General features: G+C 50.0%; 1 protein-coding gene across 1 annotated transcript in view; it reads right to left on the bottom strand.

The window, feature by feature from the left end:
- Positions 1–5,909, bottom strand: part of ACCSL (1-aminocyclopropane-1-carboxylate synthase homolog (inactive) like) — a 122,990-nt gene that overhangs the window by 88,026 nt on the left and 29,055 nt on the right. The window lies entirely within an intron of this gene.

Raw genomic sequence — 5,909 nt, 5'->3', positions numbered from 1 at the left:
AGCGTGTGCGCCCCGCGCCCTTCCGCCTGACGTCGCCCCGCCACTCTGGGAAAGTAACGGCCCTTTTCCCGATGCCTCCCGCCCCCCGCCAGCCCCGCTCCCCGCTCCCCTCTCCGGAAGGCAGGCCCCGCCCGCGGGGGTTCCGGGAGCATCTGAAGCTCCGAAGCACGTGGCGCAGCGGGGGCGGCAGGGGAGCTGGGGTCCTGAAATGTCACTACCCATTCTAGGATCGCCAGTTCTGTACCAACTATGATGGCCGCGGGGGCACAGGTCCCCCTTACCCGCCCCCTAATCTCAGAGGCGCAGTTAAGCCGCTGGTTATTCTGCCTCGGGTTCTGCGTGCGTGGGGGTGGGGGTGGGGCGCCGAGGGGGGGGGGGCGTAGCATATTTGGTAGAGGCAGCTCCAGGCTGTCCTTGTAGTGTGGACAGCCAGGGCACCCAGCTTCCCAAAACTGAGTTCGAAGGAAGAGTTGCGTTTCTCTGATCGATCCCTGCCACCGCCCTCCACCCCCGTACAAACACAAATAAAAACACAGAGGCACGCAGAAATACAGACACGACCTATTATTCCATTACAGTTCTTCTCTTCCCTAGATGGCTTCTCTATGTTTGTCTCCTTACTACCTCCACCCCACCAAGTCTTGAGGTCACCCCCATTCATGTTCAGAAGGATGGCACTTAGATATGGCACCACCACCACCACCAACAAAGACAACTGCCATCTGGAGAGCTGCACTCCAAGCCAGCCAGGGAGCTTCATTTTACATATATTATCCTATTTAATTTTCATAACCACCCCGTGAGGTAACAGGTACTCTCCCAATGGAGGCACATAACTGATGAACCCTGTAAGGCCAACTCCAGAGTCCATACTCTATAGTCCCCTGCTAAGGGTTGATACCCACCAGTGCCCCTGGGGCTTCTAAAAGCAGGTCCCCTGCCATATTCCCCAACTTCCCAGGGGAAACTGTGAGCACTGTCCTGAAGTGCTGAGGCCCGCAGACACTCAGCATGGGTCACTGGGAAGGGAGGGCCTCAGTGGGATTTGGCCTCCATTCTGCCTGTAGCTATTCAACGAAGATTTGAGAACCTACTGTGTACCAGCTCCTGCCCTCACAGAAGTTACATTTAAGGGAGAGGGACAGACAATAAACACAGTAACAGGAATATGTGCTGTGGGTGGCGTGATAAGGATGCAGCTGGAGTGATGTGCGGAGGGGACGGCCAGGGAAGGCTTCTCAGAGTGGGTGATATTTAAGGCGATGCCCGAAGGACAATAACACTTCAAAGTGCTTAATATGTGCCATGCTGACATACTTTTTATGCATTAACTCAATGTGTTAACTATTGTATTTAATCCTTCCAGCAACCCTGGGTAACAAGCACTTTTCTTATTGCCATTTACAGATAGGAAAACCAAGGCACAGAGAAGCTAAGCAACTTGCCCCAAGGTCACACAGCTAATAAGCAGCAGAGCTGAGATTCAAACCCAGGCAGGCGACTTAGCTCCTAAGCCCTCCCTTTTCTCCACTATTTGCCCTGTAAAGGACTAGGAAGGAACCAGCATGGGCCCAAGTGGGAGGAGAGCATTTCGGGCAGAGGGAACCCCAGTGCAAAGGTCCTACGGCAGGAACAAGCTTGGCTCATTCGGGAACACCAAGAAAGCCCGTGTGGCTAAAGCAGAGAGATAAGAGGCATGAGAAGTAGGGACAGTCACAGAAGCCTCTGACGACCACGTTAAAGAGACAGCATTTTACTCTCGAGGCAATGGAATGACACTGGAGGGTTCTGAGCAGGGGAGCTACAAGCTCTAATTTATGTTTTTAAAAGCTCCCTGTGGCTGCCATGGGGAGAGTAGACTGGAAAGGGACCAGGGAAAAGGCAGGGAGTCCACTTAGAAGACTGTCCCATGACTCCAGATATAAGACACTGAAAACTTGGATTAGGGTGAAGACAGTGAAGACATAGGGAAATGGTCGGATTTGTCTGAAGAGAGAATGGAGAGAATTTGCAATGGGTTAGATGGGGGTGGTGCGGAATCGATGCTGACTCTCATGTATTTGGCCGGAGCAAGTATAAGATGGTGGTGCCCTGGACTCCAGGGGAATGTTGGGAGGAAGAAGAGGCTGGGAAGGGGAAGCCACTGTGGAGTCTGCTAGCCGTGCATCAAAATCCACCATCCACCGGGGTGCGGCCTGGAATGCTCATATCAGAACTAGATTACGTGAGAGAAAAATTACTTTCTATAATCTTAAGGCCACTGTATTTTAGAGTTCCTTTCGATCGCAGCTTAGCAATATGATCATGCAGCACTTAACAATGCGGATCTGTTCTGAGAAATGCGTCATTAGGCTATTTTGTCGTTGTGCAAACGTCATAGAGTACACTTACATACACCTACTGCACACACCTAGGCTATGTGATGTAGCCTATTGCTCCTAGGCTACAAGCCTGTGCAGCAGGATACCAGACAAAACAACATGAGATTAAATCAGCACAGGAGAAAAATGATGCATCGATACTCGGTAAACACAAGGCGTATGAGGCTGCAGCTGGCGTAACGCAGCATGCCATTCTACAGCGAACGTTCGTCTTTATAAGCAGAAAGAGTACACTCTGAAATAATGATAAAAAGTATACTATACTGAATACGTAAGCCAGTAACAAAGTTGTTTATTATCATTATTATGTATTATGTACTGTACATAATCGTATGTGCTATACTTTTACGTGACTGGCAGCACAGTAAGTTTGCGCCTGCATCGCCACAAACATCTGAGGAATGGGCTGGTGCTCCAACACTGTGATGGCTATGACGTCAGTAGGTAATAGGGATTTTTCAGCTCCATTATAATCTTATGGGACCGCTGTAACATACACAGTCCCTTGTTGACTGAACATCGTTATGTGGCACATGACTGTACTCTCATTCAGAAACTGGTGCCAAAAATGGGAAGCTGCTATGTATAAAAGCCCTAAAATATGTGTCATTGTCTTAGCCAATAGGTGGTGAGCAATACAGAAATAAACATTGGAAGATGGAAAGCTGGTGACCCTTGTTACGCTGTGACAAAACATTTATTAGAAACATTACCTGTAATAATTTTGAATACAGACCACATACTTATAATTCGAGAAAAATGGTTAGAAAGAGTTGAAAACATTTGGATATGTTGGCTGTTTATGTTGCTTTTAGTAAGATATTACAAGAAAGAGGTTAGCTAGTTTGCCAGAATAGATGGACAGAAAAAGTGAGTCCAGAAAACTGATGTCCTCAGGGTTGGAAAAACCAATTGGTTTTGTCCAAAGAGTGGGAGATCAGACTGTTGGGGCTCAGAGCCTTTCTCAAAGCCTGTCTATTAGTCCAAACATTATGCCAAACAAAGCCATCACTCCTGTGTCAAAGCACATTGGGGTTGTTGCCTTGTCATCCAAGTCTATTATTTCACACATCCTTAGGGTAATTTTCGTTTAAAACCACAGAGAAAGAGATTGGTTGGGCAAGGCAGACAGACTTAGTGACTGTCAAGAAAGGAACTTTGGGTATGGTCACTGGTACATGGAACTAACTAGAAGTGGACAGACCCGAAGCCTACTAAGTTTCCAAAGGATAGGTATTACCAACAAATTTGCAGGCCTGGACTTGAAATGTCCATGACTGTTCCAGCCCAAATAAGTGCCCAAGGAGGATAGATTTCAACACCCTCTTGGGTGTTCGTGGAAAGCGACAGACAAGGAGTTTCTCAAAGGGCAAAGGCAAGGGCCAGGGAGATACAGGATGAGGCATAACCCCCAGAGAACCCCTTCCACCCCCAGGGCAGAGAAGGCCTCATTGTTCTAGAGGGTGAACTGTGATGGAGGCTGGAGCTGTCCATCCAGGGTCACATTTCCCGACTTCCCTTGCAGCTAGGTGCGGCCGTATGTCTAAATTCTCACCTGTGGAATGTGAGCAGAACTGATATGTCTAACTTCTGCCTCAGTTGCTTAAGAGGAAATTCCTGCCATAGACTTCCATGTCTTCCCCTCACATTGGCTGGAAGAATGATAACCAGAGAAAGCCTGGAAGCTTCGTGTTAAAGATAGAGGTACTATCATTCATCTGGGCCCCTAAACGACCCTGTGGATCTGAGCAACCTATCAGCCTGAAACACATCTCTTGGAGCTGCCATATGAGAGAGCAGTCGAGTGAATATTTTTAAACTACTCTAATTTCAGGTCTCTATTATATTGACTGAGCATTATCCTAACCAAGAGAAGCATTAGACATCCAAGTAGAGAGTTCAAACAGGATACTGGAACTCAGGGGACAGGTGAGGGATGGAGGTATAAGTTTGGGAGCCATCAGGGTACAGCCCGCCTTCCAAACAGAAAAGGGCTGGGACCAGCCAACGATGGGAGGACAGTGAGACAGTTAAGGGCTCAGAGAAGCAACATCCAACAGGACAACATGTCAGAATCCAAGAGAAGGATGTTTCTAGAAGGAGGGAGACTATTAGAGTGGGAGACCAGAGATGAGTCCTCGCTTGGCTTTCCCTGAATTTACTGTGTGGCCTGGGGTAAAGCACTTGACTCTCTGTGTTGCTCCAATGCTCCTTCCTCAGAGCCACCTATTTAAGGTTGTCCCTCAGTCACTCTCTCTCTCTTTCCTTCCTAGCATATTTACTACTATCTCAAAGGCCTTCTCATTACTTTGTTCCCATCAGTGTTGTCTGCCTTCCCCACTGGACTGTATCAGCAAATGCATTTCCCCAGCAGCCAGGCCAGTGCTGGCATACGGCAGGAGCTCATGCTTCATGTGGAATGTGCCACCCCCAAACCTGCTCCCCCTCCTCCACTCCCCCTGATCGTGCCCCCATGGCTCCTGGCAGCCAGTGAGGGGGCTTTACCATCTCTACTGGGGCTTCCTTCCCAACACATACAGCGCCTCCAGACCCAAACTCCCAGGCTGGGGACTGGGGTACCCTAGCTCATTCCTCTCAGCTTCCCTGGCCCAGGAAGGTGAAACAGGGAAAGGAGGCCTGTGCTTCACAGCCAGGGGTCCCAAGTCAGCAGTGAGATCAGACCCCCCTCACTTCCGCCCCTCTTGGAAGTCTGGCTTTGGCCCTGCTCACAGGGAGCCTTGGGGAGGAGGCAAGGGGAGGGTGAAGAGATGAACACCTCGCCTCAAGGCTGGGACCTGAGCTCCACACTGCCTGGATTCCTGGCGCCACTGCTGACCTTCTCCATCCGCAGAGCATCTCACGGGCCAGCCCCAACGTGTCTGTGCCTCTGGAAAGAGTCAGCTGAGGGCTGCTACAAGGCTAGAAGGCAGATCTAGATTCTAACCCCATTCTGCCACAGGCTCTTTCTGTGATCTTGGGCAGACTGCACACCCCGAGACTAGTTTCTGCACCTCAGAGCATAATGCCCCTGGGAGTCGATGTTTACTGTATGCAAAGCACCTAGCATAGTGCCCAGCACGTCTTAAGCATGAGATACCAGTTCCTTTTGTTTTCATTATCTCGTGCCCAAACCTACACAACCCCCAACATGGTTGAGAAGATGTCAGGAAAGGTGCCAAGAAGCTCCTGCTCCAGAGGGCATTTGGGGGTTTCGGTGGCTTATTCTTTCTCCCTGACTCACAGTGTAAAAGAGGAAGCCAGGCAGAGCGATGTCAAGCTCCAAGAAATGTCTCCAGGCGCGGAATTTCAGGGGAGTCGCTCTGGGTGTTACTGCCAGCACCCAAAGGTGGTTCTAGGGAGCTTCACTGGATATCAGCCTCTTTGAGCAGATGCCTCATACACACGCCTACCTTCCCCCAAAGGCCCAAGGGCCAGTGCCTTCCCCTCTGTAGGGTTTATGGAGCACGAGAGCCAGTGAGAAGGCAGGTGGGAGGCGGAGTGGGCAGATCCGGGAAGGATGGGCCCTGG

This window comes from Pteropus alecto, unplaced genomic scaffold (assembly GCF_000325575.1).
Source record: "Pteropus alecto unplaced genomic scaffold, ASM32557v1 scaffold71, whole genome shotgun sequence".
Classification (NCBI taxonomy): domain Eukaryota; kingdom Metazoa; phylum Chordata; class Mammalia; order Chiroptera; family Pteropodidae; genus Pteropus; species Pteropus alecto.
The sequence above is the reverse complement of the archived record's forward strand: the minus strand, read 5'-3'. Positions and strand labels throughout refer to the sequence as shown.